Source organism: Astatotilapia calliptera, chromosome 7 (genome assembly GCF_964374335.1).
Source record: "Astatotilapia calliptera chromosome 7, fAstCal68.1, whole genome shotgun sequence".
Classification (NCBI taxonomy): Eukaryota; Metazoa; Chordata; class Actinopteri; order Cichliformes; family Cichlidae; genus Astatotilapia; species Astatotilapia calliptera.
The window spans coordinates 8,066,734-8,082,122 of NC_137428.1; positions in this window are offsets into that span (position 1 = coordinate 8,066,734).

The window sequence follows — 15,389 nt, forward strand, 5'->3', positions numbered from 1 at the left end:
GCAGGGGAACAATATGAGAACAGCACCACCAAACCTGGAGACGGAGCAATACTGGAAGAGCATATGGGAGAAGGATGCAACCCATAACGGCAATGCTCAGCGGCTAATGGATCTGAGGGCAGACCACAGCGACCTCCCCGAACAGGGTCCAGTAACCATCACAGTGGCAGACATCCAAGAAAGAGTCTCCAGTATGAAGAGTTGGACAGCACCAAGCCCAGACATGGTTCACGCCTACTGGCTGAAGAAGCTGACTGCACTCCACGAGCACCTGGCAGCACAAATGAACCAGCTGCTAGTTGACGAGAGACACCCAGAATGGCTAACCGAACGCTGCACAGTCCTGATCCTCAAGGACCCCCAGAAGGGAAGGGAAATGTAGTCGGATGATAACAAAGAGAAGGAACGTATTCAGAACTGAAGGGATCGAACTACCAGAAGGCAACATTGTAGACATAGAGGACAGCTACAATAATAATAATAATGGATTGGATTTATATAGCGCTTTTCAAGGCACCCAAGCGCTTTACAATGCCACTATTCATTCACTCTCACATTCACACACTGGTGGAGGCAAGCTACGGTTGTAGCCACAGCTGCCCTGGGGTAGACTGACAGAAGCGAGGCTGCCATATCGCGCCATCGGCCCCTCTGGCCAACACCAGTAGGCGATAGGGTAAAGTGTCTTGCCCAAGGACACAATGACCAGGACAGAGAGCCCGGGGATCGAACCGGCGACCTTCCGATTACAGATGCGCTTCCCAACCCCCTGAGCCATGGTACCTGGGGAACCCACAGGTAAATGGGAACCATGAAGAGGCTGCTAGAAAAGCTGCAACCACCAAGTACCTCCAGAGGGTCAGGCAAGTACTGAGAAGTCAGCTGAACGGTAAGAACAAGATCCGGGCTATCAACACCTACGCCCTGCCCATGATCAGGTACCCTGCTGGGAAGTTGGCCAAAGGAGGAGACAGAAGCCACTGACATCAAGACAAAGAAGCTCCTGACCATGCATGGAGGGTTTAACTCCAAATCCAGCACCCTGAGGCTGTATGCTAAGCGGAAGGAAGGAGGCCGGGGACTGGTGAGTGTCAGCACCACAGTCCAGGATGAGACAACGAACATCCAAGATTACATTGGGAAGATGGCCCCAACTGACAGAGTGCCCAGTGAATACCTCAGGCAGCAGAAACCCAAGAATGAGGAGGAAGAGGAGGAACCATCATGGAAGGACAGGCCCCTGCACGGTATGTACCACTGGCAGATAGCAGAGGTGGCTGACATCCAGAAATCCTACCAGTGGCTGGACAAAGCCGGACTGAAAGACAGCACAGAGGCACTAATCATGGCAGCACAGGAACAAGCTCTGAGCACAAGATCCATAGAGGCTGGGGTCTATCACATCAGACAAGACCCCAGGTAGCCAGTAGTATACAGGAACATCTGTGCCAAATACGGCCTGGAAGTGCCAAGGTCAAAATGGAAGACGCCCCCTAGGGTGGTGGAGAATGACCGAGCTAAGATCCTGTGGGACTTCCAGATACAGGCAGACAAAATTGTGGTGGCTAACCAACCAGACATAGTGGTGGTAGACAACCAGAAGAAGACGGCCGTAGTGATCGATGTAGCGGTTCCCAATGACAGCAACATCAGAAAGAAGGAACACGAGAAGCTCGAGAAATACCAAGGGCTCAGAGAAGAGCTCGAGAAAATGTGGAAGGTGAAGGTAACAGTGGTCCCAGTGATAATCGGAGCACTAGGTGCGGTGACTCCCAAACTAGGCAGGTGGCTCAAGCAGATCCCAGGAACAACATCTGAGATCTCTGTCCAGAAGAGCGCAGTCCTAGGAACAGCTAAGGACCCTCAAGCTCCCAGGCCTCTGGTAGAGGACCCGAGCTTGAAGGACTGACCGCCCGCAGGGGCGAGCGGGGAATTATATATTCTTTACAGATGAAAGCAGGTTCACACATAGAATGTATATATATGTATTATATATATATATCTTCTCTTCATTGGCTAATGTGTGTATGAATGAGTATGAATGTGTGTGAATGTTAGCTATGAAGCACTTAGAAAGATGTGCTTGTGCGAATGGGTGTGAATGGGTGAATGCACAAGTTGTGTAAAGCGCTTTGAGTGCTCAGATGAGTAGAAAAGTGCTATATAAGAACCAGTCCATTTACCACTCTCGTATTACAGGCATACTTGTTCTTCCTAGAGTATTTAAAAGTAGAATGGAAGGGAAAGCCTTCGGTTTTCAGGCCCCTCTTCTATGGAACCAGCTTCCAGTTTAGATGTGGGAGACAGGCACTCTCTCTACTTTTAAAATTAGGCTTAAAACTTTTTGCTAAAGCATATAGCCAGGGCTGGATCAGGTGACCAGGTGATCCTCCTTTAGTTATGCTGCAATAGATGTAGGCTGCTGGGGGATTCCCGTGATGCACTGAGTATTTCTTTTTCAGTCACCTTTCTCACTCACTATGGGTTAATAGACCTCTCTGCATTGAGTCATACTTGTTATTAAGCAACTGGTTCTTTTGTGCTGACTTCACGCTAATGGAGTGCAGTGAGCTTCTTTAGCCAATAGGCATGAATCATGTCAGGGCCTGGTGCTGTCCAGCTCATCATGCGAAAGTCTCTTTCTTAGATGCCTGCCACTGTGACGGTCACTGGGACCTGTTTGGGAAAGTTGCAATTAGATCTACTTGCCACTGAGCATTGTTGTTATGGGTTGTGTCCTTCTCCCATATGCTCTTTCAGTATTGTTCCAGCTCCACTCTTGTTCCCTTGCCACTGAGTAGAGCTGATTTATTCCCCTGACTTCTATCTCTCTGGTATATCCCTTCAAGCAGCTGACCAATGCTGTGAGTCGTTGCTTGGCAGTTTCCAAGGCTTCAGGTATAGACAGATTGCTGTACTTGTTAGGCATCCCTTTCTTCATCACACCTTTCTTCAGCTTTCATACAGTAGTTGGATAACTTTTCTCTGCATTGCCTTGATCATGGCCTCTAGTCTCCATCCCTTCTCCATGAAGGGTACTGCTCTGTTCACCTTCTACCCATGCACCTCACAAGTATCACTTGTGCCATGGTGTACATCAACTGGTTGGTTTCAGTGAACGTCGCAGTAGGGATTGTCGGTAATGCTGCATTCACATCTTCTAGTAGACCTGCAGAGGATACTTCACATAGACTTGGTAATCAGCCACAGAGGATCCAGGTTTCCAGCTTAGCCATGATCCTACCTCTCAGGTCAGCTGTTCTAAGACTTTAGAACAAATCACACCTTCAGTCATACTTGGGACTTCCTACCCAATCATGGGTGAAGGTGATGCTATCGCCCCCCTTGCCATTTTTGTTTTGTACCTCATTGATCTTCAACTGTGGTAGCAGTTTCTTCTTCCGAATATTGGAACACTGAGTACTAGTTGTTTACTAGTTGTTTCGCCATCAGTCTGGATGTTGAGTATCAAAGATTCCATAGGTCCCACATTCTCTTCATGTAATGCTTTCCACTGGGGTTACTTGCATAGTAGAATTCTAACAGCGCCCTGTACTCATCCCTTCCCCATGTATGCCTTCTTGTTCCAGTAGTATCATCAGTGTATCCTGATTCCTAGACACCTGACATGGACCTTGTTAATCCAGAATCGAATGCCTGACTCCAAAGACGAGTAGTGTTACCATTACACTATCCAGTTGGTAAATATAAATATATATTGATTCTTTATATATGTTCTAATAGACACATATATGTTTTGGGGTTTGGTGGTGGTGGCGGCGGGGGGGTTATATGATGATGATGGTGATGATATGGACCTATGATGGCCTATGATGATAGGCCACTGTGACAGAGATCGGACCCACACAGTGCACTTGATGTGTTTTTGTTTGCTTTTATTCTTTTTGCTTAGGGGTTCGCTCAGTGTATGGCAAATTTGAGCCAGGAGTCAGCTCATTTCGCAGCTCCTCCACTGCACACACACTCCCTGTCAGTCTCCACCGTCACTATATACAGGGAGAAAGTCATTAGTCACAGCCAGAGATGGGCAGTAACGCGTTACTGTAATCCGTTTACTTTTTTCAAGTAACGAGTAAAGTAAGGGATTACTATTGCAAAAACGGTAATTAGATTACCGTTACTTTCCCGTAGGAACGCTGTGTTACTGCGTTACTAAAACCGTGATTTTTTTGCGAGAATGTCTCACGACAGTGACGTAAGCGAGTGCGACGTTCTTGACAACAGCTGTCTGCAGATCAACAGTGGATAATATATCGAGTGCGGGAGAGAGTATGAGCGTGTAGCGTTTAAAGCGTGGAAGTACTGACCTTACTTTGAGTTTGATTCTGTAAAAAGTGACAAAAACATTAGTGTCCGCTGTGCGTGGGAAGAAAACTTCTTTTTACAGCGAAAAAAAACCCCTAAACTTCCAAGCAAGCTCCGAGTGCGCTATGACGTAATGGGAAACTCACAGAGAAAATCGCGGATTCTTCCACTGACCGCCGCGGCACACCTGCACCAGGGTAAACCTCCGCCTACCCCACTCCTGCTTTACAGGTGAAAATAGAGCAAAAGGACCGCTGAGTCTTTGATTTTATTTATTTTCTGCTGTGTTTTATTTGCATCTATTTGAAAGACTGCGTGTAAACACAAAAAAAATTATTTTATGTGCTGGAATGTGCAGAAAATAGGTTTAAATATTAAACAAATTTCTTCCAGTCAGAGAATGTTGCATATAATTCAATTTTTGCTTGATGCATAAAGTTAAAAGATTAAAACTAATAAAACAAGTTTTAAAAAGGGACCTTTCCATTTGATTACATTCTGTATGATGGATTATGTAGACCGTCTCACCTCCTTATCGGTCTTAGGGCACGGGCAGGATGCGTTCGCTGCTGTCTCCTCCACTGTGGGCGCACCTGCCTCCTCACCAAACGGTACACCAAAAACTGCGCTTCCCTCCGTGCACTGAAAGGTGGCAGAGGCTCCAAACAAGCCAAATGGAAGTGTGACAAATTGGTATAAACCGTACGGAGTGGAGAAAACTGTTTTTTCCTTGGACTCTGTAGATAAGGGAATCTGCCAGTAGCCCATGGTTAAATCCGGTGTCGTGAAAAATTGGGTTGTACCTAACCTGTCCAGGAGCTTGTCGGGGTAGACATCGAACCATGACACTTCGTTCACCTTGCAATAGTCAACAAACTGCGTTTCAAAATGGTGCTCAATGAGAGTCGTACGGCTGGGCAGGGGAGAGAACACATATGCAAAATGCTGTTGCAATGCGACAACTCTCTGAGCCTGTGTGAGATGGTTATCAATTGGAGGGAGACGGGAATGGTGGAAGTTGGCACCTTCGGCCCAAACTCATCTCTTTCCTTCACCAGGCTCACCAGAGAAGTGGTCTCAGTGAATATCACTATACACACACTTCACCTCCACCCACCCTGTTTCCAGCACCGCCCACACCTCCAGCACTCCTGCCCCGGCGTCTGTGCCATTCTCCTATGCTCAGAAGCAGTGCTGGTCACTTGCGTGTGGTCAAAAAATATGGATAAAACATTTATAAAGCATTTTAACCACAACACCACCAGCAGCTTGAGACAACTGTATATTCACTATTAAGTGAGAGAGTTCATTGCTGATAGAGAAAATGAGAGCAGGTGGTACAGTTTAGAAGCATTTGTTTGACTTCCTGTTTTTGTGTAAAATTGGTATCAGTGTTAATGTATCCACATCTTAGTCTTTCTGTCACTTGAATGAGGTCAAGAAAGCAGAACTGGATTAGATTTTTATCCAGAAAAGCTCCAGAAAAGTGTTCATTCTCTTTGAGGGCTTTGAATGTGTTCATCCAAAAACTGTTTTCCTGGTATTCCCCACCAGGATTTAATGCACTGCCCATACTGCATCCACAAATAAAACTCCTATTTCTGGCAAAAGTGTCCTTGTGGTTTCTCCCAAGAAACATTCGCCTGCTGGAGACTTGTCTGTATTCTGTGCCATTATCGGCACAAATCCTCTCTGGACAACCACCCAACCATGTAAATCTTTGATTATAATAGTTAGCATGACCTCTGAGTCATTATTTCTCGTGGATGCCTCCATCCAAACAATAAAACAACTGAAACAATTAATGCATCCATTAATTCCTATACCAAAGGGCACTGATTTATCATAAGAGTTCATGTGCCAAATAGCATTTGGCCCTTTAGTGCAGTACTGCTGATGCCTAAGATGCTGTGCTCTGGGCAACTTTGGGCTGACTCAGCATGTAACAGAGGCCACACATAATGGAGGACACACTCTTGACCTACTGATCTCCAAAGGCCTGAGCATTTCAAAGGTTACTGTGTCTGATGTGGGCCTGTCTGATCATTACTGTGTTTTCTTTGAAAGTAAAATCTCAGCCCACACAAATATATCAACAACAGTGATCACAAAATGGTGTATAACTGAACACAGTAGTGCAATTTTTAACCAGGTCTTCCCATTAACACCTGACCTGCCCAGAGGATCAGTCAATGAGCTCGTCAATAGCTTCAATGCTAACATGTTAAATGTAATGGACACTATTGCTCCCATTAAGGTGAAGGTTATCTCTGGAAGGAAAAAGTCTCCATGGAGAAACTCCACACTGGTGAAAAATGAAAAAAGAGAGTGTAGGAAAGCTGAGCGCAGATGGAGAAAAACAAACCTCCAGGTTCACTATGACATTTATAAAGAGAAACTTCACAATTATAATTTACAACTGAGGAATGCAAGGAGGTCTTACTTCTCTGACATCATCACTAAAAACAGCCATAATGCTCGGGTCTTATTTTCTACAGTTGACAGGCTAACAAACCCTCCTGTGCCAGTGGCAGCTGAACTTCATTCGACCATGGCCTGCAATGACTTTGCCAAATTCTTCACTGAAAAAATCCAAAAAATTAGACAAGCAATTGGTACATCAACAGCAGATCCAGGATATGTACTGTGTCCACCAAAAAACTGTTTAAACACCATGAAACAGTTTCAACCTATTAACAGCAAAGACCTGGAGGACATCTTAGGTCAACTGAACTCCTCCTCCTGCTGTTTAGATGTCCTGCCAACAAGTTTTTTCAAAAAGGTCTCAAAGACTTTAGAGTCAGACCTGTTACAGATCGTCAACTTTTCTTTATTATCAGGTGTGTTTCCAGAATCACTAAAAACTGCTGTAATCAAACCTATACTGAAAAAGGACAATCTTGACAAGACACAAATGAAAAACTACAGGCCGATCTCAAATCTCCCATTTTTAAGTAAGATCATTGAAAAAGCAGTTTCTCAACAGCTCAATTACTTCTTAAAACAGAATAATTGCTACGATGCCTTCCAGTCAGGTTTTAGACAGAACCACAGCACTGAAACCGCTCTGACCAAAGTGTTTAATGACATATGTCTGAATACAGACAGTGGAAAAATGTCAGTCCTAGTTTTACTGGATCTCAGTGCAGCATTTGATACAGTTGACCACAACATATTACTCAAACGACTGGAGAACTGGACAGGTCTTTCAGGAACTGTACTAAACTGGTTCAAAACATACGTAGAAAACAGGAAATACTTTGTATCAATAGGTAACTTCACATCTGAGCAGACAAGTATCACATGTGGAGTTCCCCAAGGTTCCATCTTGGGACCCCTTCTGTTTAACATCTACATGCTCCCACTGGCACAGATTATAAAGAACAACAAAATAAACTACCACAGCTATGCAGATGACACACAAATATATATCACAATGTCACCAGGAGACCGAGGCCCTGTACAGGCTCTTGGTAAATGCATTGAGGAAATCAATGACTGGTTGTGCCACAATTTTCTCCAGCTAAACAAAAACAAAACTGAGGTAATAGTCTTTGGCGCCAAAGAAAAACGATTACAGGTCACCAGAGAACTTCAATCTATACATCTAAAAACCACAAACCAGGCGAGAAATTTGGGTGTAGTGATGGATGCAGACCTAAACTTAGAAAAACACATTAAGACAATAACAAAGTCAGCTTACTATCACCTCAAGAATATATCAAGGATAAAAGATCTGATGTCTCAACAGGACCTGGAAAAACTAGTCCATGCATTCATCTTTAGTAGGCTTGATTACTGTAACAGCATCTTTACAGGTCTACCTAAAAAATCAGTCAGACAACTACAGCTCATTCAGAACTCTGCTGCTCGAGTCCTCACTAAGACCAAAAAAGTGGACCACATCAGTCCAGCTCTGAGGTCTTTACACTGGCTGCCTGTCCGTCAGAGGATAGACTTTAAAGTTCTGATGCTGGCCTATAAAGCTCTGAATGGTTTAGGACCAAAATACATCAATGACCTCCTGACCCAGTATGAACCATCCAGATCCCTCAGGTCATCTGGATCCGGTCTTTTATCAGTTCCCAGAGTCAGAACCAGACACGGAGAAGCTGCATTCAGCTTTTATGCTCCTTATATCTGGAACAAACTCCCAGAAAGCCTCAGATCAGCTGAAACACTCAGTTTATTTAAATCCAGGTTGAAGACTCACCTGTTCTCAGCTGCATTTGAATAAAGCACCAAATCCACACTTTAAGCTTAATTTTCAAAACTTACATTTAACTACTGATTTTATCTACTGTTCTGATTTTATCTGTTTTGATTTTATATACTGTTGTTTGTTTGTTTGTTTGTTTGTTTGTTAATTAGTTAGTTAGTTTATTTGCTTGTTTTATTCAATTTTAAATCATGCTTTTTATTTGTTCTTGTTTCTAATGTCTCTGTAAAGCACTTTGAATCACCTTGTTGTTGAATTGTGCTATACAAATAAACTTGCCTTGCCTTGCCTTGCCTTGCTCCAAACCATGAGGATCGATTACTTCAATAATCTGTGGGATTGTGTCCTGCTGTACCACAAATCCCATTTGAATAACTCAAATATGTAACCAGCGATATCCTTGCATCTCTCCATTGTGCTGTAGTTCTTGATACACAATGGCTATCAACTCATCCAAATCAGTGTGTTCTTTTCTTCTGAATAAATCCAGTTCACGACAAAGTCCGGATGCTTATGATAACGTGGTGATTCTGAGCCAAAATCAAAAGTATTTCCTTGTTGCTAAATCCAATTGAAAAGTATGATTCAATTAGGTGCTCCATTGTTGGAATAGTGCATGGTAATCTCAAAATGCACAGTAATGAGTTTCCTTGACCGAAAGAAAAGCTATTTTCTCACAACAAATTTTCTACACAAACCTGCCACTTTTTTTGATTTGAGACTTTAATGCTGAAATCTTTCTTTTTTTTCTCAATTGTTTTAAAGTAAGCTATTTCAAGCTTTTTGTTTGAAGTACAATAACATAAAGAAAACGGAGAAAACCCCAACAATCATATGACCCCATATGAGTAAGTGTTTTGGTGACAGTCGGAAGGAAAAACTCCCTTTTAGCAGGAAAAAACTTCCAGCCGAACCAGTCTGAGGTAGGGTCAACCATGTGCTAGGACCAGTTGAGGGTGAATGGATGAAGACAGGACAAAGACATGCTGTGGATATCCCCCAGCAGCCTAATGCTATTGCATGTAACTATGGGAGGATTTAGGGTCATCTGATCCAACCCTAACTATATGCTTTATGAAAAAGGAAAGTTTTGAGCCTAATTTTAAATATAGAGAGGGTGTCTGTCTCCAAACTGGAAGCTGGTTCCACAGAAGAGTACCTATGTTAAGCATGTATAATGTTTTTTTGTGTTGTTTTTGTTTTCTTTAATCCTTTCCTGTCTGGCAGCCTATGCAATCAGAATTGTGATCTAAATGCACTGTGATAAGTAGGAATATATTGAAATTACAGAGTGCAAATAGAAATGCGCAATCCCAACTGCTGCTCCTGTAAGAACAAACAAACATACAGCACAAATAAACTGGATTTTGTCCACTAGGGTGGATAAGGCTAAGCATCAGGTTTCAAACGAACTGAAGCTCTGTCTAGGTGTTTGGTTAATGAAAAAGCTGGAATGGAAGAAACCCTAGCGGGTGTGTCGCTGAGTGGTGAAAAACAATTAGATTTTACTGAAACATCATGATTAGTTAATGCATTGTCTCTACTGTTCCCCAACATTCCCCGAACTCACAATGGTACCTAAGAGCTGCCATCTGGTGGTGTGACTAAAAATGGCACACACACACCTTTAGTGAACATTTAGCAACTCCAACAGTTAGTTTAAACATGACCACACTAAGGTTTGTTACATGGAATATACATGAAGTTGTTTCCAGGGAAAAGAGGCAAAATATTACTAATTAGTTTAATGACTTACTTGGCAGACATTGAAGAAAGACATGTCTTTCAGCAGGAGACTCACATGTCCAAAACATCTGCACACACACTCACTTCTCCACAGTTCCCTCACACATTCTCAGTCTGTTACGATGCAAAACAAAGAGGTGTAGCCATATTAATTAACATAAAAACAAAACTTCACTGTTAGCAGCTCTAGGTTGTTGAGTGACATGAGATCAAGAGAGACTGAAGTCCCCCCGGCCACCCCTGTCATCATAGTTTGGGCGGGGTGGGGAGGTAAAGGGCTTAACATCCAGGCTTATGTGTTAAAGATGACCAGAGGGCTACAACCGAGCCATTTTCATTTATTATTTTCCATATATGCTAATAATAGATTATCTTTATTCTTATTCCAAAACATAAATCAAATCCAAGCTTAATACTGAATACCAGAATATTATCAGGTAAACATAATTATGTTTAAGTTTAGATATTGGTGGATCCTATTTAAACAGAGTGATTGGATGTCTAGGGAGGAGAGATGGAGTCAGCACTTGAAAGGGCATAAATTGGAGCACCCAGAGATGTTTTGGGTCTGTTTCTGGCAGTCCTGCGAGATGAGCAGTTCAGAAGATTGGATCCCAGAAGTTCGCCGTTGAAAATTCCCACAGTGACACTAGAGGGATCAACCACCACTGTCCAGATGGTGGACTTACAAATTAAACTTGGATTTGGCTCTTTCTCTGCTCATCATCACCATCATTGCCATGTTGGATTGTTTCCATTAACACAGAACACTGAGAAACACATCTCCAGGCCTGTATGTGCCTGTCTCTCCTCGAAAGAAAAATAAGCATTAGCTCAGAGTAAGTTAATTAGTAAATGATTCAGGTGAATTGTTTATCATTTTGTGATTATTACTATTTAATTTGGCTTTTGCTTTGCTCCTGCTAAATTGATTTTTTAAAAATATCCTGCAATTAAAGTCTGAATTGTGGACATTCACTTTTTAACCTTTTGTGAAATAGTGAAGTTAGAAATCTGGATGCTAATCATTAATAGTGCAAATAGCTCTTACAGGTTACTACATCCCTTAACATATAACAGTCCCTTGGGGGCCTACTGTTGCTCATTGGTCCAGTGTTCTCTTTTTGTATGACAGTACATTTTTCATTTTATTTACAAATAAACGTCCTCAGACTGGGAGAATATTGCCATGCCAGTGTTTTTTCCACTGTGTTTTAAGCACAAAGTTATCACAGCTGTTCACTGGAAGATTTTAAAGTACTTTATCCTTTCCGACTGTGTGTGCTAACAAGATTTTTGGAGATGCATATTTGCTTTTCCAGGAGGACTGCACACAGTGCCAAAACTATTGCCAAGTAGTTTGCTAATTATGTTCTTACTGTGATTACTGTGTGGCCAGCAACCTTGTCTGACTGAACCTAATGGAGAATGTGTGGGGTATTGTCAAGACAAAATCATCAGTCTTGTTTTGTATATTCAACAATTCCAGACAGAAAAATAACTCTGCTGTTACCTTTTAACTGCACCTCTTTAAGAAGTGCTCTGTTATAAAAAACATTCTATATTGTGTTTTCCCCAATAATGTCCCCAACTCGTCCTCTAAATGTTGCAGGGAAAATGTTCTACCACTATTACAATTTCACAATTAAAGAAACATTTTAAAAAAATCATCTCAGCCATAAAAAGCATGGTTCTGGGTCTTGGACCTAGCGTTTCTGGACCCTGCCCTGTTGGTCTGTATTGGTTCCAGCTATGAGATTTATTATTAAAATAGACATAACATAATTTTTTCACCCCCTCCCAAAGAACACATGTTCAAAGCAGCATGTCAGACCAATATCAGACAGAAATGTCACATGATATCAAACAGAAGTTGTTAATTCAGCTCTGCAAAGTGGGCAATCATAGTGAAGCAGTTCATTATAAGCTGTAGTTTTAAGTTACTCTTTATATTTCTGGCCACCAGATGTCATCAAAGATGACTGTGTTGAAAAGCTTTGAGTAATGAGCAGTTTTTCAATGCAAGCTTCAATGCTTCAGAAAGCTTCATTTAGCCATCACAACTGTCAGGTTTGAACTTGAGTTTTGTGAGCTGGCCCCCAAGAAAGCTGAACTGTGATCTGAGAAGCTGTGCTTTCTGTTCCCCATCTAACTCATTCAGAGACTATTTCTAATGTTGCAATCTCTGTGTATCTCCTGCTCATTCTGAGACGGCTTGATATGCTGCCTAGGCTTTGTGCTTTGTGGGCTTTGTGTCGGACAGGGTCGTCTGCAGTACGGGGGCCCCACAGGGAACGGTTCTGGCTCCGTTCCTCTTCACCATCTACACTGCAGACTTCTCCCACAATTCCACCCAGTGCTTCCTGCAGAAGTTCTCTGATGACTCTGCAATAGTCGGCCTCATCACTGATGGGGACGACAAGGAGTACAGAGGTCTGACCCAAGACTTTGTGGACTGGTGCCAGCTGAACTACCTCCAGATCAACGCCAGTAAAACCAAGGAACTGGTGGTAGACTTCCGCAGGCACAAGCATTCTCCACTGCAACCACTGAACATCCAAGGTATGGACATTGAGGCTGTGGACAGCTACAGGTACCTTGGTGTTCATCTGAACAATAGACTGGACTGGACTCATAACTCAGACGCCCTCTACAGGAAAGGGCAGAGCAGGCTGTACCTGCTGCGGAGACTCAGGTCGTTTGGGGTGGAGGGCCCACTCCTGAAGAAATTCTATGACTCTGTTGTGGCTTCTGCTATCTTTTATGGCGTGGTCTGCTGGGGCGGCAGCATCTCTGCTGGGGACAGGAAGAGACTGAACAGGGTGATCCGAAGGGCCAGCTCTGTTCTAGGATGCCCTCTGGACCCAGTGGAGGTGGTGAGTGACAGGAGAACGGCGGCTAAGCTGTCATCCCTGATGGACAACATCTCCCACCCCATGCAGCAGACTGTGACAGCACTGAGCAGCTCCTTCAGTGGGAGACTGCGGCACCCACGGTGTGGGACGGAGAGATTTCGCAGGTCTTTCCTCCCCACTGCTGTCAGACTCCATAATAAAGACTTTAACTGATCAAGCACACACATCCATACATGTGCAATAATACTAAGTGCAATAATCCTTTCTGTCATCGTTGTATTTTTACTCAGTTGTATATAGTATTTGTATTTGTATTCTATTCTTATCTTATTGTATATTTATTTTATTTTATTCTACTGTATATAGTATTTTATTTTATTCTATTCTGTACAGTTGTGTACTGTATTTATTCTTATTGTATTCTAATTTTTGCCTCATAACTTTTGCACTGTCCACTTCCTGCTGTGACAAAACAAATTTCCCACGTGTGGGACTAATAAAGGTTATTGTTGTGATATTTTGATACCATGGTAGCATTTACAGGATATTGTTTTATAGTGATATTATACAGGAAAACTGTTACTCAATAAGGCCCATTTACTAGTTGTTTTTCTCTTTCTCTGTGACCCAAGAATTAATGTGTAAGAATCACAGGATGGTACCTCAAGGTCGAAAACACCACAGAGATCACTTCCTTACTCCCATCCTCCCTTCTTTATCTCCTAGAAAAGAGCTTGTTAAAGGCCAGGTGGTTTGTTTCAGAATTCACTAATGAAAGAACTCTGTATTCTATGTCTAGGAGTGTATTTTGCTGGAATGATCATAAATTGTAGCTGAACTGATAAACTACACAAAGGATACTTCTTTGCTCAGAAGGCAGGAAGACGTTTCCTTATTTGGTCTGTACCGGTTTGAACTGAGAATCTGCTGACACACGAACCTTTTTTTTCCTCTATATAAACTGTTGTATACTGAATAAACCTTTGAGTTGATTTTGGAAGAGCAACCTGAAGCAGTTTCTGTGTCATTTTGTTCTCCCAAGCTACTCCCGGCGCTGTAACTAACCTGCTGAACGGCATACCTGAGCTTACTTTGAATAATTAATTTTATACAGAACTCTGCTTATCGGTGCTCACGCCTTGGAGGAAACCCGATCCACGGAGAAACCCGGGACGGAGATTTCTTTCAATTATCTTATCTTATCTTATCTTATCTTATCTTAGTCAACTCTCCCTGAGACTGAGAATTGTGTCCCTGTGCTTTCAAAAACTGCTGTGTTCCAAAGCTTTCTAAACTGTGTATTTTGAGACTGTTTGCTGTGCTGCTAACTAAATTCTCTCAGAGACTGAGACTCTGCCCGCAGCCTACCCAGAGATAAGTTTGTGACCTTGTGGTCTCCTCTCTGCTTCAGCCAGAGGTCCCTGCACCGACGCCCCGTCCTGATCCGGCCAAGGGGCAAGGGGGCCTCCAGACCTGTCTCCCTAGGGCAGTGGTTCCCAAACTTTTTTTGCTTGGCCCCCCTTTGTTTTAAATTTCATTATAAGAAGCGTTTGTGAACTAAAATTCAATAATGTGGGATACTGTTTTTCCATGATTTGGACAGCCCAGCGCGTGCTGTCGGGAATACCTACCTTCGCACCACCATTGTGCAGGTGAAGCCAAAGGCAAGATAAGGGTCGTCATATTTTCTAGTCTTTGGCTTGGAAGGAAGTTGGTTTGGAAGCATATTTGGCATATTTGGAAACAGAGATATACAGTTACAATTGTGTCATTAACTGCATTGCTAAGTTTCTTCAGTTATCTGCATGAACATAAGAAATAATCAAAAATGCTTTTTCCTTCATGCACACTTGCACGCTACAGTGTGTCATGAGCTGAAATCAGACGCCACAGCACCCCTACCAAATGCAAGGAGAAAAAAAGAAAAGAGTGTGTTTTTGTGCCGGGAGTCTGCAGCTCCCATGCAGCTCTGTTTTTTAGCTCTCTCTTTTTTTTCCTTTTTTCTTTTCTTTTCTTTCTTTTCTTTCTTTTTTTTTTTTTGCTGTTTGCCACAACATGAAGACTTTTGTTGAATAGTTTATTAAATCCTACAAAAATCCTTTAAATTTTGAGTGACGATGATCACTAACACGTGTAAAAGACATGTATTATCATATTATATATAATATAAAAGAATAAATATTAATCTTGTTTGGGGTTTTTTTTTTAACATGAAATCTGCATGAATGGATTCAAAGATTAAA